Source organism: Durio zibethinus, chromosome 8, assembly GCF_047325235.1.
Source record: "Durio zibethinus cultivar Kanyao isolate XHJ-2024 chromosome 8, ASM4732523v1, whole genome shotgun sequence".
NCBI classification, from domain to species: domain Eukaryota; kingdom Viridiplantae; phylum Streptophyta; class Magnoliopsida; order Malvales; family Malvaceae; genus Durio; species Durio zibethinus.
The window spans coordinates 26,769,915-26,796,713 of NC_143169.1; the positions used below are offsets into that span (position 1 = coordinate 26,769,915).

At 36.4% G+C, this 26,799-nt stretch overlaps 4 pseudogenes; all 4 read left to right on the plus strand.

The window, feature by feature from the left end:
• The first annotated feature begins 4,674 nt into the window (after positions 1–4,674).
• LOC149517716 (25S ribosomal RNA) lies at positions 4,675–7,061 on the plus strand (annotated as a pseudogene).
• Positions 7,062–13,692: 6,631 nt separating this feature from the next.
• LOC149517717 (18S ribosomal RNA) lies at positions 13,693–15,491 on the plus strand (annotated as a pseudogene).
• Positions 15,492–15,778: 287 nt separating this feature from the next.
• On the plus strand, positions 15,779–15,933 carry LOC149517718 (5.8S ribosomal RNA; annotated as a pseudogene).
• A 233-nt stretch (positions 15,934–16,166) lies between these two features.
• On the plus strand, positions 16,167–24,839 carry LOC149517719 (25S ribosomal RNA; annotated as a pseudogene).
• The last annotated feature ends 1,960 nt before the right edge of the window (positions 24,840–26,799 follow it).

A 26,799-nucleotide genomic window follows, 5' to 3' on the forward strand; every position in this document is an offset into this window, starting at 1 on the left:
TATTAATATTTCAGCAATTGATAAGTAAAATTTAAAAAATAAATATGTTTACTAAACTAGATCAAATAATCATGATTTTTTGAATAATTATTTATTTCAAATCGTTATGACATTTTTTTTGTCATAAAAGAAATGTTTCAGATCATATAAGTTTATTTGAAATAAAATAATACCAATTTATTAGTAATTCAAAAATTCATAATAAAGAAATTTAAAAAGATGAATCTGTTTACTGAAAAAGTTTAAATAATTATGACTGTTTGTACAATTATCTATTTGAAAATTGCTATAACCTTTTGTTTTGTCACAAAAGAATTTTATCTATTCATACAATCTTATTTCAAATAATATAATTCAAATTTATTAATATTAAGACAATTAAAAATGCAAAAGATTTAAAAAATAAATTTGTTTACCAAACAAGTTCAAATTGTTATGACAATTTGTGTAATTATTTATTTCAACTTGTTATGGCCTTTTGTTTTATCATAAAACAATTGTTTATGCTTATACAAGTTTATTTAGATTAAAATAATATTAATTTATTAATATTTTGACAATTAATAAGTAAAAGATTTAAAAAAATAAATATGTTTGCCAAATAAGTTCAAATAGTCATGACTATTTAAATAATTATCTATTTCAAATCATTATGACTTTTTCTTTTGTAATAAAACAATTTTTTCAGTTCATATAAGTTTATTTGAAGTAAAATAATACTAATTTATTAATATTCCAAAAATTAATGAGAGAACACAAAAAAATCCATTTACCAAATAAGTTCAAATAGTTATGACTATATGAACAATTATCTATTTTAAAACATTATGACCTTTTGTTTTGCCACAAAATAATTGGTTTTGTTCATGCAAGCTTACTTTGAACAAAATAATTTAAATTTATTAATATTCCAAAAATTAATAAGAAAAAAAATATTTTCTGAACACATTCAAATAGTTATGACTATTTGAACAATTATCTATTTCAAATCATATGATCTTGTGTTTCATCATAAACTAATTGTTATTGCTCATAAAAACTTATTCAGAATAGAAATAATACTAATTTATTAAAATTCTAAAAATTAATAAGTAAAATATTTAAAAAATAAATTTGTTTAACGAGCAAGTTTAAATAGTTATGACTATTTGAACAATTATTTATTTTAAATCATTATGATATTTTGTTTTGTCATAAAAAAATTGTTTCTATTCATACAAGTTTATTTGAAATAAAATAATACTAATTTATTAATATTCTAAAAATTAATAAGTTGGAGATTTAAAAAAATAAATATGTTTGCCAAACAAATTCAAATAGTCATATCCATTTGAACTATTATCTGTTTCAAATCATTATGGCATTTTGTTTTGTTGGAAAACAATTGTTTTATTCATACAAAATTATTCAGAATCAAGTAATACTAATTTATTAATATTTCAAAAGTTAATAAGACATTTAAAAGCTAAATCTGTTTACCAAATCAGTTTAAATAGTTATGACTATTTCAACAATTACCTATCTCAAATAGTATGATCTTGTTTTGTCATAAAACAAATTGTTTCTATTCATGCAAGCTTATTCTAAATAAAATAATGCTAAACTAATAAATTCTAAAAATTAATAAGTAAGAGATTTAAAAAATAAATGTGCTTGTCAAACTAGTTATAATAGTTAAGACTATTAGAATAATTGTCTATTTCAAATCATTCTGACCTTTTGTTTTGTCAAAAAATTTTTTTTTTCAGTTAATAAAAGCTAATTTGAAATAAAATAATATAATTTTATTAATATTTAGAAAATTAATAAGCAAAAAATTTTAAAAAATAAATCTGTTTACTGAATAAGTTCAAATAGTTATGATTATTTGAATAATTATCTATTTAAAATTGTTATAAACTTTTTTTTATCATAAAAAAATTATTTTAGTTTAATAAAACTTATCCAAAATAAAATAATATTACTTTATTAATATTTCAAAAATTGAGAAGTTGGAGATTTAAAAAATAAATCAGTTTATCAAATTAGTTTAAATAATTATGGCCATTCAAACAATTATCTATTTCAAATCGTTATGAACTTTTTATTTTGTTATAAAACAATTATTTTTAATCATACAAGTTTATTTGAAATAAAATAATATTAATTTATTAATATTTCAAAAACTAATAAGTAGGAGAATTAAAAAATAAATATACTTACCGGACTAGTTTAAATAGTTATTACTATTTGAATAATTATATATTTCAAATCATAAAATAATTATTTATGTTCACACAAGCTTATTCAGAATAAAATAATACTTATCTAATAATATTATGAAAATCAATAACTAAGAGATTTAAAAAATAAATTTGTTTGTCGAACTAATTCAAATAGTTAAGGATATATGAATAATTATCTATTTCAAATCGTTATAACTTTTTGTTTTGTCGTAAAACAAATATTTCTGTTCATATAAGTTTGTTTTGAATAAAATAACATTTATTTTTTAATATTTTGAAAATTAATAAGAGATTTTAAAAAATAAATCTATTTACCAAACCAATTCAAGTAGTTATTTATTTCAAACCAATAAGAGATTATAACAATTTGATCAATTATTTATTTCAAATCATTATAACCATTTGTTTTCTCACAAAACAATTGTTTCTATTGGTATGTCTTATTCAGAATAAAGTATGCTAATTTATTGATATTCTAAAAATTAATAAATAACGGATTTAAAAAATGAATTTACTGGCCTGACTAGTACAAATAGTTAAACAAATTTATTTTTGAAATCTCTTAGTTATTAATTGTTAAAATATTATTAAATTAGTATTATTTTATTCTGAATAAGCTTGTATGAATAGACATAATTATTTTATGAGAAAACAAAAAGGCTATAACAAATTAAAATATATAATTGTTCAAATAAGTATAATTATTTGAAGTGGTTCCATAAATAACATTATTTTTTAAATCTCTTATAAAATTTTAAAATATTAATAAATTAGTTTTATTTTATTATGAATAAACTTGGATAGGTTGAAATAATTGTTTTATAACAAAACAAAAGGTTATAATGATTTAAAATAATAGATAATTATTCATATAGTCTTAACTATTTGAAGTGGTTTGACAAATAAATTTATTTTTTAAACCTATTAGTTATGAATTTTTAGAATATTATTAATTTAGTATTATTTTATTCGAAATAAATTTATATGAACAGAAATAATTATTTTATGACAGAACAAAAAGGTTGTAAAAATTTGAAATAGATAATTGTTCAAATAGTCATAACTATTTGAACTTATTCAATAAATAGATTTATTTTTTGAATCTCATACTAATTCTTGAAATATTAATAAATTAGTATTATTTTATTTCAAATAAACTTGTATGTTCAAAATTATTGTTTTATGACAAAACGAAAAGTACTAACAATTTTATTTCAAATAAGCTTGTATGTTGAAAAATAATTGTTTTATGACAAAATGAAAAGTAATAGCGACTTGAAATAGATAATTATTTAAATATCCATAATTATTTAAAATTGATTCAGTAAACTGATTTATTTTTTAAATCTCTTATTAATTTTTAAAATATTAATAAACTAATATTATTTTTTTTGGATAAACTTTTGTGAACTAAAACAATTGTTTTATGACAAAATAAAAGTTCATATCGATTTTAAATAGATAATTATTTAAATAGTTATAGCTATTTGAACTTGTTCGGTAAACATATTTATTTTTCAAATTTCTTCCTTATTAATTTTTGGAAAGTTAATAAATTAGAATTATTTTCTTTTGAATAAGCTTTTTTGAACTAAAAAATTATTTTATGACTAAACAAAAGGTCAAAATGATTTGAAATAGATAATTATTCTAATAATCTTAACTATTTAAATTGATTCAGCAAACATATTTATTTTTTTAATTATTTATTAATTTTGAAAATATTATTAAATTAGTATTATTTTTATCTGAATTAACTTGTATGATCAGAAACAATTGTTTTATGACAAAATAAAGATCATAATGATTTGAGATTGATATTTGTCCAAATAGTCGTAACTATTAGAATTACTTTAGAAAACAGCTTTAGTTTTTTAATCTCTTGCTTAATAATTTTTAAAATATTAATAAAGTAGTATTATTTTATTCCAGATACGTTATTAATTGAAACAATTGTTTTATGACAACACAAAAAGTTAAAACAATTTTAAATAGATAATTGTTCAAGTAGTCATATCTAATTAAAATTATTCAGCAAATAGATTTATTTTTTTAAATCTCTTGCTTATTAATTTTTCGAATGTTAATACATTAGTATTATTTTATTCCGAATAAGTTTGTATGAACTAAAATAATAGTTTTATGACTAAAGAAAACGTTAGAACGATTTGAAATAGATAATTGTTCAAATAGTCTTAACTATTTAAATTGGTTTGACAAACATATTTATTTTTTAAATATCTTACTTATTAATTTTTTAGAATATTATTAAATTAGTATAATTTTAATCGAATAAGCTTATGTGAAAAGAAACAATTGTTGTATGACAAAATAAAGATCATTACAATTTGAGATAGATAATTGTTCAAATAGTTATAACTATTTAAATTGGTTTAGTAAATAGATTTAGTTTTTAAATCTCTTATTAATTTTTAAAATATTAATAAATTTGTATTATTTTATTTTGAATAAATTATGTATGAACAGAAACAATTGTTTTACCACAAAACAAAAGGTCATAATAATTTAAAATAGATAATTGTTCAAATGGACTTAACTATTTAAACTTATTCAATAAACATATATGTATTTTTTAAATCTCTTACGTATTAACTTACAAAATATTAATAAAGTGGTATTATTTTATTCTGAATAAACTTGTATGAATAGAAACAATTGTTTTATGACAAAACAAAAGATCCTAACTTTTTGAAATAAAAAATTGCTCAAATAGTCATAATAATTTGAGCTTACTCAATAAACATATTCATTTTATAAATCTTTTATTTATTAATTTTTGAAATATTAATAAACTAGTATTATTATATTTCAAATAAGCTTGTATGGACAGAAACAATTTGTTTATCACAAAACAAAAGGTTATAACTAATTGAAATAAATAGCAAATATTCAAATGAGAACTCTAAAGGCTGAAGGGGGGAAAGGTTCCATGTGAACAACACTTGAACATGGATTAGTCGATCCTAAGAGATGGGGGGAGTTAGTCCAACAGTGTATTGAGTGCGAGCTTTGAAAGGGAATCGGGTTAAAATTCCTAAGCCAGAACACGAAGGCTAATGGCAACGTTAGGGAGTTTGAAGTCATCGACAGGGGCCTCGGGAAGAGTTATCTTTTTTGTTTAACTACCTACCCACCTTATAAATGGCTCAACTGGAGGTAGGGTCCAATGGTCGAAAGAGCACCACATGTCACGTGGTGTCTGGTGCACCCTCAACAACCCTTGAAAACCTAAAGGATCATGCTATCCGTGTCCAGTTGTACTTATAAACCCATCAAGTTTCCAAGGTGAATAGCCTCTGGTCGATGGAACAATGTAGGCAAAGGAAATTAACAAAATGGATCTATAACCTCGAGAAAAGGATTGGCTTTAAGGGCTAGGCACAAGGGTCCTAGTGTCAAACCCATAAGCTACTAGAGCACTACTCGAGTTGCTTCCATGGCGAGAGTAGGTCACCGCATGCTGACCAAGGGATGGACTAGGAAAGGCTCTTTCAAGGGCTTTTCTCGGATGATGAATAGTTGACTTAGAACTGATATAAACAAAGGGAATTTGATTGTTTAATTAAAAGAAAAGCATTATGATGGTCATTATGGATGTTCACGCAATGTGATTTCTACCCAGTGCTTTGAGTGTCAATGTGAAGAAATTCAACCAAGCATGGGTAAACAATAGAAGTAACTATGACTCTCTTAAAGTAGCCAAATGCCTTGTCATCTAATTAGTGATGCACATTAATGGATTAATAAGATTCCTATTGTCCCTATCTACCATCTAGTGAAACCACAGCCAAGGGAACAGGCTTGGTAGAATCAATAGAAAGAGAAGACCTTATTAAGTTGACTTTAGTCTAACTTTGTGAAATGACTTGAGAGGTCTAGGATAAGTGGGAGACCTCAAATGAAATTGAAATACCACTACTTTTAACGTTGTTTTACTTATTCTGTGAATCAAAAGTAGGGCACGACCTTTTTTTTAGACCCAAGGCCGGCCTCAGTTAGTCAATCTAGGCAAAAAACATTCTTAGGTAGGGAGTTTGGCTGGGAAGGTAAATTTGTTAAAAGATAATGCAGGTGTCCTAAGATGAGCTCAATGAGAACAGAAAACATATGTGGAAAAAAAGGGTAAAAGCTCATTTGATTTTGATTTTTGGTACGAATATGAATTATGAAAGCATGGCCTATCAATTCTTTATACCTTTGGAATTTGAAGCTAGGGGTGTTAGAAAAGTTACCATAGGGATAACTGGCTAGTGGTAGCTAAGCATGCGTAGCAACATTGCTTTTGATCTTTCGATGCCAACTTTTCCTATCATTGTGAAGCCAAATTCACCAAGTGTTGGATTGTTCACCCACTAATAGAGAACATGAGCTGGGTTTAGACTATTGTGAGATAGGTTAGTTTTACCTTATTGATGGCAGTGTCACAATAGTAATTCAACCTAGTAGAGAGGAATTGTTGATTCACACAATTGGTCATTGTGCTTTGTTAAAAGTCAATGGTGCAAAGCTACCATGTGCTAGATTATGACTAAACACCTCTAAGTTAGAATCTGGGCTAAAAGTGACACATGCGCTTGTCACCCGATTGTCAACCCACAGTAGAAGCCTGTGGCCCCCAAAGGTACATGTTGTAGGTGCAACCTCTAAGGTGAACAAATTATGCGAGCCTCCTTAGAGCTTAATTCGCACAAAGTGGCAGGTAGAATCCTTTGCAGATGACTTAATTATGTGATGGAGTACTGTAAGTGGTAGAGTGGCCTTGCTACCACTCTGCCATGATCCACTAAGATTTAGCCCTTTTTTGCTTCAATTCATCCTTTCCCCTCACACCTATTGAAGTTTATTCACTTTATTTTTTTTAAACCGTACCTCTTTGGGGTAGGGGATGAATGGTGTTCTCCATTGTAATCAGTTGGGCTGGTGGATGACATCCTTGCCTCAAGCATCCAAGTAAATGACAACCAAATGCCTTTGGTATTTGTTATAGGAACAGGCTCACCCTTGGTGCAGCTGGCCTTTGGATTAATTCTGCATGCACACCATTGACAGCACTTGGCCCTTGGTTTGTGCGGGCAATCGAAACTATTGGCAGATGTTGGCCTATTATTTCCTTAAATACCATCAGCAAATGCTGGCCCCTTAGTTCAGGATGCTACCTTGAACACCATCGCTAGATGCTGGCACTTGTCAAAAATTATCAAGCATCCAAGTAAATGACAACCAAATGCCTTTGGTATTTGTTATAGCAACAGGCTCACCCTTGGTGCAGCTGGCCTTTGGATTAATTCTGCCTACACACCATTGACAGCACTTGGCCCTTGGTTTGTGCGGGCAATCGTATCCAACACTATTGGCAGATGTTGGCCTATTATTTCCTTAAATACCATCAGCAAATGCTGGCCCCTTAGTTCAGGATGCTACCTTGAACACCATCGCTAGATGCTGGCACTTGTAAAAAATTATCAACTTATGAGACTCAAGTGCTTAGCATAATTCTAGCTTGTCAAAGATTGTGCTATAGTATTAGGCATTCTAGAAGCCCACAAATTTGATCTTCCCAAGACTATGTTTAGGTAATCCCGCACATGGGTTTGATTGTGCACTCGCACCTTGATCATCAGTGCCTACACTTGGGTTGGATTGTGTGACTGCACATTGCTCATAAGCGCATGTACTCGGACCTAGCTCAATTCTACCAAACCTGAAAACCTTGCTTATGTCTTTGGAGTCTTGATTATTGTCCATACCATTGTTTTTGGTATTTCCATATGACCTAGGACTTTAGTAAGCCTTGTGGCTTGGTTTGCTTGGTAGTCGAACCCTGTCATACTAGAATTGAGATTGTTTCTTAACTTAGAGAGAACTCTTGGGCTTGGACTAGCTTGCAGACCATGACACATACACATGCCTTAATTCATCTAAGTGTTTACCAATGCCTAGACCTGAGCCTGGCTCAATTCTATAAAACTTAAACACTATGCCTGAGCCTCTAGAGTCTTGATCACTGCCCATACCACTATTCTAGGCTAGTGCCCCTTAACCTGGGCCTCCAGTAGGCCTTAAGGCTTGGTCCTCTTGGCAATTAGACCCTTTTCTATTAAAACTAGAACTGCTCCTTGAGTCAGAGAGAACATTGGGTCATGGACCAGTGTTTAGACCATGTCACATGCACTTGCCTCGACCACCATTGAGACATGTTGGCCTTTAGTCTTTATACATACTTTGACCTCTATCAACACATGCTAGCCTTTTGTATAAGTAGTTCCCTTGAACACCATTAGCATATACTGGGCCACCCACCGAGTGTGATATCCTGGGCCTAGACCATATACCATGAACACTACTATCGAGCAGTTGGTGGGTTCAAGCACATCTTTACATTTTTGCCATACGAATGCCATTTTAATGACTTGTCAATTCATCTAAATGTTCACTAGCACCTGCACCTAGGGTTGGCTCAATTTCTTGGAACCCGAACACCGTGCTTGAGCCTTTAGAGTTTTAATCACTGCCCATACCACTATTCTTCGCTAGTGCCCCACAACCTGGGCCTCCAGTAGGTCTCAAGGCCTAATCCCCCTAGTAGTTAGACCCTTTTTTGGTAGAATTGGAACTGTTCCTCAACTTAGAGAAAACCTTGGGCCTGGACTAGTTTGCAAACCATGATATAAGTATATGCCTTGACCACCATCAGGATATATTGGCCTTTGGTCTTGGCACATACTTCGACCACCAATAGCACATGTTGGCCCTTTGTGCCAGTAGTTCCTTTGAACACCATTAACACATGCTAGGCCATGCACCATACATGAGTATCCTGGGCCTAAGCCTTGCACAATGCATACCATGATTGGGTAGTCAGTTTCTGCACATCTTCGCATTTTTGCCATGCCAATGCCATTTTTATGGCCTATAAATTCACATAAGCACTCACTAGTGCCTGCACTTAGGCTTGGCTCAATTTTACCAAACCCGAACACCGTGCTAAAGCCTCTAGAGTCTTGATCACTACTCGTACCACTGTTTTAGGCTAGTTCCTTATGACCTGGGCCTCTAGTAGGCTTTAAGGCCTAGTCCCCTTCGTAATTGAACCCTTTTTCTTATTTGAACTAGAATTGCTCCTTGACTCAAAGAGAACCCTAGGCCTAGATCAACTTATGAATTATGACACATGTATATGCCTTGACCACCATTAAAAGATGCTGGCCCTTGGCCTTCATGCATGCTTCGATCACTATTGGCATATGCTGGCCCTTTGTACAAGTAGTTCCCTTGAACACCAATGGCACATGCTAGGCCATACACTAAGCACAGGTATCCTGGGCGTAGGTCACATACTATGCGCACCACGATCTAGTAGTAGATGGGTTCAAGCACATCTTTATATTTTTGCCATGCTAATGCCATTTTTATGGCTTGTAAATTCATATAATGCTTACTAGCTCCTGCACCTTAGCTTGGCTCATTTCCACTAAACTTGAACATCGTGCTTAAGCCATTGGAGTCTTGATCACTACCTTTACCACTATTTTGGGCTACATCCCTATGACCTAAACTTCCAATATGCCTCATGGCCTGGTCTTCCTGGCTATCAGACTTTATCTTGCTAGAATTGGAACTATTGCTCGATTAAAAAAGAGCCTCTAGGCCTGGACTAGCTTACAAACCATGGCACATACACATGCCTCAACTACCATCAGGACATGTTGGCCCTTGGTCTTAGCACATGCTTCGACCATCATTGGCATATATTGGCCCTTTGTGCGAGTAGTTCCCTCGAGCACCATCGGCACATGCTAGGTCGTACACTAAGTGTAGGTATCCTAGGCCATAGTCATGCATCATGTGCACCACAACCAAGCAGTAGATGGGTTCAAGTGTTAAGGTTCATAAGCTAGTACAAGCCAAAGTGTTATCTCCAAGTTAAGTAGTTGTTCAAGTTCTAGCAAGATAGAGTTTGACATCTAAGGGGACCAAGCCTTGAGGTTCACTAGATGTCAGGTCATGGGGAACTAGCCTAAAACAATGGGGCAAGTAGTAATAAAGACTCTAAAGGCCTAGGAAAGGTGTTTAGGTTGGGTAGGATTGAGCTAGGCCCAAGGGTAGGCATTGATGAGCATTGCATCAGCATCTAATCAAACCCAGGTGAGAACATTGATGGTTAAATAGTAGGTACACGGTCGAGCCCAGGTGTGGGCACACCTGAACACAATCCTGGGAGGATCGGTTTTTAGGGCTTCTAAAAGGCCTGATATTCAGCATGATATCATCAAGTCAAAGATTGTGCAGCAACACCAATCCCTTAGAATCAAGAATTGTATCTTATCTCCTAAAATCATAGGATTCAAGCCAGTGTAATCCTTAGAGTTTAGAAATGTATCTTGGCACTAATTGTAAGGGGGATTCAGTTATAAATAGAGAGATTCTCATCCTTATTGTACACACACTAGAACCATTAAGTAATAACATCCTTACTTTTGCCTTAAACTTTGTTTTATTCTTTTGTTAGCCTTTCTGCAAGCATTTATTATGGCCTTTCATTTCGTAACTTACTAGGTGGCCAAGTCTTGTAGTCTAAAGTGTCCATGCACCATTTTTTATGTTAGGCTAATTTGGGATGCAGAAGACTCCATTCTTGAGTCTTGGAGTTATGCGAACCTGAAGCTTGAGTCTCAACCAGTGACACAAGCACATCTTAATATTTTTGCCATACAAATGCCATTTTTATGGCTTGTAAATTCATAAAATGCTAACCAACACCCACATCTAAGCTTGGCTCAATTCTACCAAACCTAAACATCGAGCCTAATCCTTTAGAGTCTTGATCACTACCTATAAATTCATAAAATGCTAACCAACACACACACACACCCCTAGGCCTAGCTCAATTTTGTCAAACCCGAACACTGGGCCTAAGCCTCTAGAGTCTTGATCATTACCTATTCCATTATTCTAGGCTAGTTCCCCATGACCTGGACCTCTAGTACACCTCAAGGCTTGGTCCCCTTAGCTTTCAGACCTTGTCATAATAGAATTGGAACTGTTTCTCTACTCGAAAAGAACTCTTAATTTTAGACCAACTTATAGACTGTGACATATGCACATGCCTCAACTGCAATCAAGACATGTTGGCCCTTGGTCTTGGCACATGCTTTGATTACTAGTGATGCATGTTGGCCCTTAGTGTAGGTAATTCCTTCAAATATTATTGGCACATGCTGGGCCGTGCATCATGCAGACTATGACTGGGCAATAGTTGGGCTCAAGCACATCTTCATATTTTTGCCCTGCCAATGCTATTTTTATGGCTTGTAAATTCATATAACAATCCCTTATGCCTTCATGTGAAGTTTCATGGCAAGATGACTCATTTTTTGTTTTTCATGATTTTTAAAATTTTTCATGGTTTGGGATTTTTTTAAAATTCTTTTAAAAGGAGTTTTGGCCCTAAATTTAGATACATGATTCTTGTATTTTTATAGGCATCCATAAAAAAATTTAGCTAAGAACTCGTAGTGTAGAAGATCTTATGGCCATTTGAAAAAAGCATCCCCATTTTAAACACTTGAATGGCTACTGGTTGCAAACCTGTAAAAGCTCTTATGCTTTTTTAAGGGGTTGTGAGTTGTTGAGGTTTCTTGGGGGATAAGGGATCAATATAAAGGCTAAGGACTAGCACCCATTATACATCATGTGCACACACCCCTTGGCACCCTTCCCCAATCGTTGAAACCCTCAATGCCATTGACTAGGTTCTCCAACAATCTTTTGGTGATAGTGCCCTAGGTAAAAAATATGGCACCAGTATATGCCTAAGCCTAGCATGTGCATCAGGGCCCAGAATCAAACTTTAGCCAAGGCCTTGACCATCATTAGCACATGGTACAAGCACATGCCTTGACCATCATCAGCATGAGCTAGCCTTTGGTAAGGGTACCTACCTCGACAACCACTGGCACTAGCTAGCTTTGGTATGGGTAATTTCCTTGACCACCATTGGTACATACTGGCCCTTGGTGAAGGCATATGCATCGATCAATATCAGTAGAAAATGGCTTTTGGTACAGGTATTTACCTCAAACACCATCAGCATATCCTGGCCCTTGCTACGAGCACTTACCTTGAACACTATCAGCACAAGCTGGGCCTTGGTGCGGGCACATGCCTCAACCACCATCAACACCTACAAACCCTTATGCAAGATATGCTTGTTTGAAAGAAGTTCCCCATTATAGACACTTTAATGTCTACTACTAACATATCTGTAAAATCTATCATGCCTTTTAAGGGTGATTGTCTGGTCCCTTTTTTTCCCTCAATGAGGGAATAGGTGTGCATGATAGGATTGTTGTTGAAAACATCCATGGCAATGTCCATAGAGTAAAATCTAGGCCAGCATACCTTTTGGTCATGTTGTCAAGTAGCTAGTTACTTTAGTGTCCTATAAGAGCTCATGGCCTTAACTGTTGGTCTTCATATGGAAAAAAGGCTCAGTTGTGCCAAGCTCAAGCCCATGCCTATGATTGATGCTGCCTTAAACCTTAGACCAAGTCCCTAAATCGGGCAATATCTTCTTAAAGTGGTGCAAGCAGAAGCTACAGTCACTGGCTTAGTCTGGCCAAGTTTCTTGAGTATTTGGTAGTCCCGTGGTCCCTTATCATCGACCATAAAAATGCCTTGGCTTGGCCAAGCCCGTGCATGTAGCCCATGCTACCAAAGACCCTAGGAACAAATCCCTAAATCAAGCAACATCCCCTTAGGGTGGTGGCTACGGAGGTTTTGTGTGCTGTCTCGGCTAGACCAAGCATTGGTGGTGTCGTGCCATTATTGCCTATTGGATGGCAATGGCAATCTTATGGCCCTTGCTTATGTTTTTCCCATGCCAAGTGGTTGTGGCATGGCCTCGTACATCATTTCCTCCTCTCGCTCATTGAGTAATTGATTGGGTAGGTTGTGGACTAGTGTGCATGGATGCTGCCACTTGTATGCAACCAGCATATGAGTGATGTTATGATTATGCATGTTGGCAGGCTCCATACTTGATGCATCAAATTGTCAACCCATCATCTTTTTTAATCTCCCCCTATGTGGTCATCGTACCTTAAGGGTGCAATCGGGATCCTATGCTATATGCCTAAATTGATGTAACTGGATGTCTTGCAATCCATCATTCTTTTTTTATCTTTAAGGGCTATGGGTCAAACCTCAATCATGTGTTGTGTCCTAAGTGTGCCACCCAAACCTTTATAGCCATATTAGTGCACTAGTGTTCGATTATACTATTGGATGTGGAATGTTTTATGGGTACAAGCTCTCAACCCTTGCACATCTATTGCTATGCATTTTATGAGCTTGACACTCATGATGCTTATGCTTTGTGTTGGCTATCTCCATCACTCAGTCAGTGCATTGAGGCCCATGCAGTGCCAACATCCTAAAAGAATGCTACTTGGTTGATCCTACCAAATAGTCATATGCTAGTCTCGAAGATTAAGCAATGCTTATGTAAGTTTGAACTAATTTAGATAGTGAAACTATGAATGGCTTATTAAATCAATTATAGGTTATTTGATGGTATTTACTACTAAGATAACTGTAGTAATTCTAGAGCAAACATATGCAACAAACCCTAACTTTTGGAAGGGATGCATTCATTAGATAAAAGGTCTACACAGGCTTTGCCCATTACTCTGATGATTCATGATAACTTGATAGATCACACAGCCTATATGCTGAAGATACATCATTCAAAATTTTGCCCTATCAACTTTTGATAGTAGGACAATGGCCTACTATGATGGTGATGGGTGATGGAGAATTAGGGTCAAAAGAGGGAGCTTGAGAAACGTCTACCACTTCCAAAGAAGGCAGCAGGTGTATAAATCACCCAATCCTAACATAAGGAGGTAGTGAAAATAAACAACAATACCAAGTTTTATAAGTCTAGTAATTAGAATAAGTACAATCTAAATCCCTTAATGGGGATCCATTGAAAGGTAAGTCTAGTGCTAGTAGCTGTGGCAATTCTAGCTCTAATAGCATATATTTAAGTTTTTGCAGTTAAAAAGCTTATAGTTGAAACTAGGATTGGGTCGTGCGGTCCACCTCATAATGAGCACCAAGCTACTCTTTCCTATTACTAGTAAAGCATTCCTAGCCTTAATTGGCCAAGTCATTCCTCTAACATTGTTACTTTGAAGAAATTAGAGTGCTCAAAGTAGGCTTATGCTTGTATACATTAGCATGGGATAACATCATAGGCTTTCAGTCTTAATGTGTTAGCCTTCGAGATAGGAGTAATGATTAACAGGGACAATTAGGGGCATTCAAATTTCATAGTTAGAGGTGAAATTTTTGGATTTATGAAAGATGAACAACTGTAAAAGCATTTGCTAAGGATGTTTTCATTAATCAATAATGAAAGTTAAGGCTCAAAGATGATCAAATACCATCCTAGTCTCAACCATAAATTATGTCAACCATGGATCGATGGATATTACTTTTAGAACTCCACTAGCACCATATGAGAAATCAAAGTCTTTGGGTTCCGGGGGAGTATGGTCACAAGGTTGAAACTTAAAGGAATTGATAAAGGGGCATCACCAAGAGTAGAGCATGTGGCTTAATTTAACTTAAGAAAGGGAAACTTACTAGGTCTAGATATAGTAAGGATTGACAAATTGAAAGGTCTTTTTTTATTCTATGGGTGGTGGTGCATGGATGTTCTTAGTTAGTGAAGTGATTTGTCTAGTTAACTTCATTAAAGAACAAGACCATTGCCTGCTAACTAGGTACGTGGAGATGATCCTTCATAGCTAGCTTCTTAGAGGGACTATGGCCACTTAGGCTAAGGAAGTTTGAGGCAATAATAGGTCTGTGATGCCCTTAGATGTTCTTAGCCACACACTTCCTACATTGATGTATTCAAAGAGTCTATAGCCTTGGTTAACAAGCCTGGGTAATCTTTGAAATTTCATCATGATGGGGATAGATCATTGTAATTGTTGGTTTTTAACAAGGAATTCCTAGTAAGTGTAAGTTATCAACTCATGTTGAGCATGTCCTTACCCTTTGTACACCACTCATTACTCCTATCGATTGAATGGTTTGATGAAGTGTTCGAATCATGGTGACATGGACAATTCGCTACTTGTGACATCATAGGAAGTCCACTGAACCTCATCAATTAGAGGAAGGAAAAGTCATAACAAGGTTTTAGTAGGTGAACATACAGAAGGATCATTGTCCAAAGGATCATTGTTGAAACCCACTTAACGAATGACTCATGAACACATTAATGAAAAACCAAAAGGGTGAGGGTGCCTTCATGCCATAAGCCTTTTTTAGCCTCAGGTGGGTGTGACACTTCATTCTACCTCTCGGAGGGTGAAATGATTGGTATTACTGCCTATGACTGAATAACAAAGCCATAGTGTGAATTGTGCCAAAAAACCAGAATGTGCCATCATCATCCTATTCGTGATGTGTGCATAGTCAGCATTGTGACTCTTTTGTCATGAAAAACCAAAAACGACTCTTGATAATGGATATCTCAACTCTTACATTGAAGAAGAATTAGTGAAATGCAATACTTGGTGTGAATTGCAAAATCCTGTGAACCATCGAGTCTTTGAATGCAAGTTATGCCCCAAGCCATTAGGCTGAGGGCACGCTTGCCTCGATGTCATGCACTATCACCCCTTCTAAACTCCCATCCATCGAGCTCTAGGTGAAAGGGGTGGAAGATGGCCTCTTGTGATCTTGTCGATCATGGTTGGCCTAAAAGTGAGTCCCTAGCAATGATAGCGCTGTGACCATTAGTGGTAAAGCCCCTAATGTACCTCATCTTTGATGACATGTACTTGTTGTCCACCCAGACCCTATTAGATCCCCTGCATCACTTGGTTGATGCTTGCATCATGACCTTAGGTTAGGCAAGATTACCCACTAAGTTTAAGCATATCAATAAGTAAAAGAAATGAAATTAACCAAGATTCCTCTAGTAGTGGTGAGCAAACTGAGAATAGCCTAGCTTGAGAATTGGACACCTTCAGTGTCTAAATTGTAGTATGAAAAAGTGTCCTCAATGGTAGACTGGGCCAAAGCACCCTAAAAAGGGGTGCCAAGAGGGTGAGAGCCCTGTTGTGCCTAGACCCTTTCATAGCACTAGGCATTGTCTGTGAGTTGGGTTATTTGGGAATACAACCATAGTCAAGGGGTAAATTCTATCCAGGCTAAATATGGGTGAGAGACTGATAGCAAACAAGTACCATGAGGGAAAGATGAAAAAGACTTTAAAAAAAGAGTCAAACAGTGCTTAAATTGTCGAAAGGGAAGTAGATGAGGGTTGACAATGCACCTTGATCAGATGTGGAATAGTGAGAGCCGATTCGCTAATAAGCTCAAGGCATGGATCGACATGGGTCATGATGGTGGCCCAAGCCTAGGCTTTCGATATGCCTATAGAGATGTTATCACTGTGATCATGGAATGTAGCACACATCATCTTGGTGTACCTTAACACTGGCATGCTCTAGACATTAGCCTGTGGTTTCACCATTTGACCATTTTCAAACACAGACCAAGGAGTCTAACATGTGTGCTAGTCAATGAGCTAAAAAACCCATAAGGTGCAAGGAAATTGATTGGCGGGATCTCTCACAGGTGCACCACCGACTGACCTTGAACTTTTTTATGAAGGGTTCAAGTGTGAGCTGCCTGTTAGAACCCAAAAGATTATGAACTATGCCTAAACAGGCAAAGCTAGATGAAACTTTGGTGGAGGTCTGCAGTGATAATGATGTGCAAATCATTTGTATGACTTAGGCATAGGGGTGAAAGACTAATCGAACCATCTATAGCTGGTTTCCTCTAAAGTTTTCTTTAAGATAGTTAGAGCCCTTGGCATGTTCTATAGGGTAAAGCCAATAATTAGAGGCATTGGATGGACAACGCCCTTGATCTATTCTCAAACTATAAATAGGCAAGATGGCATGTGTCACTAGCTAAGCTTTCTCTTAATGAAGTAATAGACCATGTGGCATTTGGATGGATGGTTCCCCACAAGTAGCCGATGATAGTTTGATATCTAAATAGGCAACTAACAAGCCACAAATTAATCTCAAGAATATATAACGATATATTGGGCCATATTAGGAGCACACCAAGGTAACCTTCGATGTTCCCATAAGAAAAAAATGTTTTATTAATATCAAGAAAGTACAACAAGTATAAAAAAAACATTGAGTCTTCCCACCATCGTCAGGGCCAGAGAGGTAGCCCTAGATGGGTGGTCTAACATGTACCTTAGTCAGTGAGGTAGCCCAATAATATGTCGATTGCTTAACCCTTCGAAAGAGATTAAGAGATTTTATATTGATGCTACTAAGAACCATTACAAAGTTTGAAATGGGGACACTTTTTCCAAGCCAATGAAATCTACCCTCATTTTTGGTACCTTTACTTAGTCATGGCCCTATATATGGGTGGCTCATTACATCCTATGCTCAGTTGTGGCCCAATACAAGGTTGGCTCATGACATCCTCCCCTACCTATTTTGTCGATGACCTCATTGACTTGTTGGCATAGAATTCTTCAATCTTTTGCTTGAATGCTTGGAGGACATGATCTGTCTCCCAACTAGTTTCTTCTAGTCCTAAGCTCTCCCAATCCACTAAATATTCGTGAACTATTCTTTGAGATACTCAAGATACCTTGTCAACTAAAATCTCTTTAACTCGATGTTCTGATGGTGGCTTCACGGTAATGGCAACTCTAGTTGATTCACCTCAACTTGTATCTGTGGGGTTTGCATGATAAGGCTTTAAATTGTTCACATGGAACATTAGGTCCACCTTCATCTATTTTGGTGGGTCGATTTTATAAGAGGCATTCCCAACTTTGGAAAGGATCTTCACTAGACCTTCATACTTGTGCTCCAACCTATGATCCTGCTTCTTTAGGAACCTAGTTTGTTCGGGCACTTATCTGATAAGAATAAGATCACCAATTTTGAATTGTTGTACCTTTTAACCCTTATCTGCCCATTTTTTCATGTGGTTCGATGCCTTCTCTAAGTCTACTTGCATAATTTCTGTGTTTTGTATTGATTTTTTGCTAAGGTTGAAGGCTCGTGGATTCTTCGCTCGATATGGCTCAAGGGATGTATGTAATGGTCTTCGTAGTTATTCAATGACCACTTCAAATGGGCTTTTTTTCATGGAAGAACATTTGTTGGAATTAAAACAAAGTTGAGCTACATCCAACAATAAAGGATAATTTTTCTGATTAGATTGAAAAAAGTGTCTTAAGTACTCCTCCAATAACCCATTAAATCATTTAGTTTGACCATTAGCTTGCAAGTGATAACTTGAAAAGATGTTGAGCTGAGATACCAAGATCTTGAAAAATTCTCTCGAGAATGACTAGTGAATCTTGGATCCCTGTCACTAACAATGTTTTAAGAAAGGCCCTAATACTTGATTACATGTTTAAATATTATTCAAGCCATATCTTCATGATGTAATACTTTTGGGCGAGAATCAATGTAGCATATTTAAAGAAATGGTCAATCTCTACTAGAATAGACACAAGATCACCAACCTTAGGAAGGCCCAATGTGAAGTCAAGGGAGAAACTTACCTAAAGTTTTGTGGGCATAAGTAATGGTTCAAGTATGCTTGTCGATTTCTTCTTTTCAACTTTGTCCTGTTGGTAAATGAGGCAAGTCTTTGTATAGTCCATCACATCTTGCCATATGTGAGGCCAATAATAGTTTTGTTTTAGTAAAGCTAAAGTACGTTGCCAACCAAGTGACCCGCCCATGGTGTATCATGGCATTCCCTAGCATCTATCTTAGACCTCCTATTTTGGCACAAACAACTAAGGACCTTTTGTTAATAAGACCCCATTTTCTTGCCAAAAGTACTTGGACTTCCCTTCTTCTACTAGCTCCAAGATGGCACTGGCTTATGGGTCTTTCTTCAGATTATCTTCAATTAGCTTACAAATATTTGTTGTGACTTTACTAGCTACCATGAGGGCAATTCTCTTAAGGGTAGCTAGCTTTGCCTATCTATTTAGTGCATCTACAACTTGATTGGTTATTCTAGTTGTGTGCTCAAAACAAAATTCAAATTTGGCTAGAAACTCTACCATCTAGCTTGCTTAGCCATGAGCTTCAGTTAGGTGAGAAAATGACTAACTGTTGTATTGTCTATCTTAACTACGAATTGTGAACCTAACAAATAATGTAGCCATGGTTTCAAACAATGGATTACCATTAGAAGTTCTTTCTTTTGAGCCGTATATTACTTTTTAGCTTCACTTAACTTTTGACTTTCAAATGCTATAGGGTGCCATTCTTATAAAAGCACTCCCCCAATAGTGAAATTAGATGCATTTGGTTAAACTTCAAAAGGCTTCCTAATGTAAGGGAGAGTTAAGACAAGGTCCTTCATCATGGCTTTCTTCAAGCCCTCAAAACCCTCTTGACATTCACTTGTCCAACACCATTTATGCTTCTTGTTCAATCGCTCCATGAGAGCCATGATTCTATGATAGTATCCTTCCACAAATCTCCTATAATAGTTGGCTAACACCAAAAATGAGTGGAGTTCACATAACATTCTTTGGTGTTGCCTAATCCTTAATAGCCTTAACTTTTTCCATATCTATTCGAATGTGGCCTTGTTCAACATTATAGCCTAAGAAGTGAATTCATGTTTGAGCAAATGCATTTTTTAATCATTTAACATATAATTGATGGTCTTGTAGTATTTGAAACATAAGATGTGGGTGCTCTTGGTACTCTTCCAAGGTAGAAATATAGACCAGTATGTTACCTAAATAGATGACCACAAACTTGTCAAGATAGTCATAGAACACTTGATTCATCAAGGTACAAAATATGGCAAGGGCATTAGTCAATCCAAAAAGCATAACAAGAAATTCAAATGCACCATACTACATTACAGAAGTGGTTTTTGGCTCATCTCTTTTAGCAATTCTAACTTGATGATAACTAGATCTCAAGTCCAATTTGGAGAAGCATTTGGCCTAGCTTAGTTGATCAAACAAATCTACAATAAGAGGAATAGGATATTTGTTTCTCATAGTGACTTTGTTCAATGCCCTATAGTCCATACATAACCACAAACTCTCATTAATCCCATTTTTGTAAATTGGCATAGCAATATAAGAAGGCTCCCTTCTTTTTACTCATTTCTTGAATTGTAATGTTGAAATCATTTTCTTCCTATTCTTATGGAGGATTGTGGCTGACACAACACATAAGCTTTCCCCCAAGAACAATAAACAACTAGCAATAGGGATTGGGATTGCCTGAGCCAACATCATGAAGCCCAATCCTAGGATAACATCAAAGTCATCAATGAGGGAAATCATGAAGTCTACATTTTCATCCCATGGCCTTAACTTGCTCATCACACTCTTAGAACTTCTACTTATCACAAAGGCTAATGAGTTAACTCCTTTCATTTGCCCACAGTGTTTATTAACCTAGGGACCACACCTTTTTGCTTTCTCTAGTGTGATGAAGGTATCAATTACACCTATATCTACCATGGCTTTTATGGTTTTACCATTGAGTACTAGGTCCACATACATCGAACCTCTCACAGATTCTTTCTTTATCATGTTTAGTTGGGTACAAAAGGCATTAAGGAACCATATTGACCCCATCCATGATGGCTCCTATTAAACTTCTTCAATAGTTTTGACTACTTTGGAGGACTCTTGAAAGGAGGCTCTCAAAGCATTAAAGGCACTTCTACGTGGGCATTTGGCCACCCAATGTGATCCCTTGCATAAGAAACAAGTTGGTAGTTGCTTCAGATTGAAATTCGATACATTGTTTGCCTTGGGTTGGGTATTGTCTCAACTAGAAGGCATCTTAATCAATCCTTCATTGAAGGGTCTATCTATTTTGACCATCTTTCTACCATTCCCAAAGTTAGAGTTATTGCCACCTAATAGATGGTTCTTTTATTTTGAGGGGGCATTGTTATAGTCATTAAGACGTTTGGTGGCAGCCATGGTCGTGGCCACATCTTGCACTTTTTATCTTTGTAATTCCATCCTAGCCCAAGGTTTGAGGCCCTTTAGGAATTAGAACATCTTGTACTTTTTAGACTTGTCTCTAATGTCCAACTTCAAGGTAGAAAAGCTCCTTAAAAACTCTCACATTGTTCTTGTTTACACTAATTCTGGAAGCATCATTCGGGCCATATACTCTACATTCTCAAGGAAGAACTCATTTTTCAACTCTTGCTTAAGATTTGCCCAAGTTTTAATAGGGCATTCATTACTTACAAATTTTGAACACCACTATAGCTTGGCATCCATGGCAAGGTATATTGAAGCCATTGCAACTTTATCTTCCTTTGATTATGTGTGCATAGCTAAAAGAATTGTTCTATGTTAAACAGGAAGCTCTCAAGCTCTATGACATCTCTTGCCCCCTCATTACATCAAGGCTTTGGCACTTTGGCCTTTTTCCCTTTCTCCACGAGCTAAAACTTGACCTGGCCATAGCCATTTGTAGCATACTCACTTGGGCCCTAAGCTCCTCAAAGTCTCTCTAGAGGACACTCAAGGCATCTTTGGTCTCATCACCTAAGCTATGTAGAGTATCAGATAACTCCCACTAGGATATCTTGATTACCTTCAGTGGATCATGAGTTACCATATAAGCTTTTAAGATAGCCACCATGTCCTCAAGCTCCTCGATCCTTTGTTGATCATTAAATCCACCACTCGTAGCCATTTTATCAATTCTCTAGCACTTCTCAATTATGCTCTAATACCACATGTCATAGGCTAAGCTTTCACTTAATGAAGTAATAGACTATGTGGCATTTGGATGGATACTTCCACACAAGTCAGCCAAGGATAGTTTGATATATGAATAGGCAACCAACAAGCCACAAGTTAATCTCAAGAATACATAACAATATATCGGCACATAATGGGAGCACACCAAGGTAACCCCCAGTGTTCTCATAAGAAAAACATGTTTTATTAACATCAAGAATAGTATAATAAGTACAAAAAGAGCATTGAGTCTTCCCACCATCGTCGAGTTCTGAGGGGTAGCCCTAAATGGGTGGTCTAGCACATACCTTAGCTAGTGATATAGCCTAACAATATGTCGACTGCTCACCCTTCTAAAGAGCTTAAGAGATTTTACACCTATGCTACCATGAACCATTACAAAGTTTGAAATAGGGATACTTTTTCCTAGCCCATGAGATTTACCCTCCACCTTGGCACCTCTACTCAATCATGGCCTTATACATGAATGGCTCATGACATCCTATGCCCGATCATGGCCCTATACAACGTTGGCTCATGACAGTGTGATTGCTTCATTTAGTTGTGCCACAGAATCGAGAGCTCTAAGTAGGTCATTTTTGGTAAGCAAAATTGGTAATAAGAGATGAACTAGAAGCCAAGTTATGGTGCACAATTGTGCTATAACCTAGAACCTATAAGGGGTGTTGGTCGATTAAGACAGTAGGATGGTGGTCATGGAAGTCAAAATCCACTAAGAAATGTGAAACAAGTCACCTACCAAATCAACTAACCCAAAAAATGGATGGCACTTAAGCATGTGACCTATACCCAGCTATTGAGGCAAGGGCCAAGCCTCGATGAATAGGAGGATACAACAGTCACCACAAAACCCAGGGTGTGAACCTAGGTGGAACGACCATCGGTGCAAATCTTGAAGGTAGTAGCCAATATTCAAATGAGAACTTTGAAGGCCAAAGAGAAGAATGGTTCCATGTGAATGAAACGAGTTAGTCGATCCTAAGAGAAAGGGAAAGCTCATCTAATAGCATGTCTAGCATGAGTTTCAAAAAGGATTTAGGCTAAAATTCCTTAATTAGGATGCAGTAGCTAACGACAACATTAGGGAGTTTGGAAAAGTCTATGGGGGCCTTAGGAATAGTTATCTTTTTTGTTTAATGGCTTGCCTACCTTGGAAATGGCTTAGTTGGAGGTAGGGTCCAACAACCAAAAGAGCACCACATGTCTTATTATGTCAAGTGTGCCCTTGGTGGCCCTTGAACATTTAGAGGACCAAGTGCCATCCATGCCTAGTCGTACTTATAATTGCATTAGGTCTCTAAGGTGAATAGCTTCTAGTAAATGGAACAATATAGACAATGGAAGTTGCAAAATGGATCCATAACCTTGGGAAAAGGACTGGCTCTAAGGGTTGGGCACAAGGGTCCCAATCTTAAACCTGTCAGCTATCGATACATTACTTAATCTACTCCTATGGTAAGAGCAGGTTGCCATGTGCTGGTCAAAGGGATTGGGAATTGCTCCCTCAGGGGCCTTTCTTAGGTGAGAGTAATCAAATTAGAATTAGTATAGACAAAGGGAATCCAACTATTTAATTAAAACAAATCAATGCAATGGTTTTTGCATATGCTCACGTAATGTGATTTCTACCCAGTGTTCTAAATGTCAAAGTGAAGAAATTCAAACAAGCATGGGTAAATGACAAGAGTAACTATGACCCTTTTAATGTAGCCAAATGCCTCATCATCTAATTAGTGTTTCACATGAATGGATTAATGAGGTTCCCACTATCCCTGCCTACTATCCATAAAAACCATAGCCAAGGGAATAGGTTTGGAAGAAACAGTAGGGAAAGAAAACCTTGTTGAGCTTGACTATAGTCTAACTTTGGGAAATGACTTAATCGGTGTAGGATAAATGGAAGGCCTTGAATGAAATTGAAATACCACTACTTTTAATGTTGTTTTACTTATTCCATGAATTGGAGGTGAGGCATGACCCCTTCTTTTGGACCCAAGGCAGGCCTTGGTCAATCAATCTGGGCATAAGACATTGTCAAGTGGGGATTTTGGCTAAGGTAGCACATCTGTTAAAAGATAACACGGGTCTCCCAAAATGAGCTCAACAAGAACAAAAATCTCACATGGAATAAAAAGGTAAAGGCTCGTTTGATTTTGATTTCTAATACAAAAATGAACCATGAAAACGTGGATTATAGATCCTTTAGACCTTCAGAATGTGAAGCTAGAGGTGTCAAAAAAGTTATCATAGGTACAACTAGCTTATGGCAGCCAAGCATTTATAACGATGTTGCTTTTTGATCCTTTGATGTTGGCTATTCCTATCATTGTGAAGCAAAATTCACCAAGTGTTGGATTGTTCACCCACCACTAAAGAATGTGAGCTAAGTTTAGACTGTTGTGAGGCAAGTTAATTTTACCCTACTAATGGCAACATCGCACTATTAATTCAACCTAGTATGAGAGAAACCATTGATTTACACAATTGGTCATTGTGCTTGGTTGAAGAGCTAGTGGCACAAAGCTACCATGCATTGGATTATGACTGAATGACTTTAAGTCAAAATCTGAGCAAAAAGTGACACACGTGCCCATCACTCAATTGTCAACCCATTATAGGGGCACATGCTAGCCCTTTGTGTGAGTAGTTACCTTGAACACCATCAACACATGCTGAGTTGCACACCATGCACCCCATGACCTGGTAGTAGGTGGGTTCAGGCACATCTAATGTGCCAATGCCATTTTTATGGCTTCTAAATTCATATAAGCACTCACTAGCACTTGCACCTGGGCCTGGCTTAATTTTGTTAAAACTAAACAACGTGCCTAAGACTTTGGTGTCTTGATCACTACCTGTACCATTGTTTTAGGCTAGTTCCCCATGACTTAGGCCTCCAGTAAGCCTTAAGGTCTGGTTTCTTTGGTAGTTAGACCCTGTCTTACTAGAATGCTCCCTGACTTAGAGAGAACCCCTAGGCTTGGACCAGTTAGAGGACTATGACACATGAACATGCCTTGACCACCTTTGGGGCATGTTGGCCCTTAGTCTTGGCACATACTTTGACCACTATCGACACATGCTGGTCCTTTATGTGGGTAGTTCCCTCGAACACCATTGGCACATATTGAGTTGCACACCACGTGTAGGGATCCTAGGCTCAGGCTGCTCACCTTGCACACCATGATTGGAAAGTAGGAGGGTTATGCCACATCTTAAATTTTCTTCAATGCCAATGCCATTTTTATGGCCTGTCAATTCATCTAAGTGCTCACTAGCACCCCTACCTAGGCTTAGCTAAATTCCATTAAAGTTGAACATTGTGCTTAAGCCTCTGAAGTCTTAATCACTACCCATACCACTGTTTTAGGCTAGTGCCTTATGACCTAGGCCTCTAATAGGCCTCAAGGCTTAATCCTCCTGGCAATCGAACCCTTTCTTGCTAGAATAAGAACTGCTCCTTGACTTAGAGAGAACCAATGGGCTTAGACTAGCTTGCAAATTATGACACAAGCACATGCCTCAGTCACCATCAAGACATGTTAGCCCTTGGTCTCTATACATGCTTGAACCACCATCAGCACATGCTAGCCCTTTGTGTGGGTAGTTTCCTCAAACACCATACCACATGCTAAGCCATGCATACGCGAGTATGTTGGCCTTGGGTTACGCACAATGCACACCATGATCAAGCAATAGGTGGGTTTAACCCCATCTTCATATTTTTGCAATACGAATGCCATTTTTATGTTTTGTAAATTCACATAAGCGCTCACTAAGGCCTACACCTAGGCCTGGCCCAATTCTGTCAAACCTGAACGTCATGCTTAAGCCTGTTAAGTTTTGATCACTGCCTGTACCAGTATTCTGGGCTAATTCCCTATGGCTTAGGCCTCAAGGCCTGGTCTACCTGGAAATCAAACCATTTCCCACTAGAACTAATACTATTCCTTGACTTAGAGAGGACCCTTAAGCTTAGACTAGCTTGCGGGTAACACATGTACCTGCCTCGACCACCATTGGGACATGTTGAACCATGGTCTTCATACATGATTTGACCACCATCAGCACATGCTGGCCCTTTGTGTGGGTAGCTCCTTTGAACACCATTGGCACATGCTAGAATGTGCATCAAGCATAGGCATCATAGGCTCGAACCATGCACTATGCACACCATGATCAGGTAATAGGTAGGTTCAGGCACATCTTCATATTTGCTACCTTGAACACCATTGGCACATGCTAGAATGTGCATCAAGCATAGGCATCCTAGGCTCGAACCATGCACTATGCGCACCATGATCAGGTAATAGGTAGGTTCAGGCACATCTTTATATTTCTACTTTGCCAATGCCATTTTTATGGCTTGTAAATTCATATAATGCTCACTAGTGCCCGCACCTAGGTTTGGTTCAATTCTACCAAACCTAAACATCATGCCTAAGCTGTTGAAGTCTTGATCATTGCCTATACCATTATTTTAGGCTAGTTCCCCATAACCTGAACCTCCAGTATGCCTCAAGGCATGGTCCCCTAAGCTGTCAAACTGTGTCCCACTTGAACTAGAATAGCTCTTTGACTAAAAAAAAACCTATGGGCCAAACCAATTTGTCGACCATGGAACATGCACATGCCTCGAATGCCATTGAAACATGTTGGCCCTTGGTCTCAGCACATGTTTCAACCACCATTGGCACA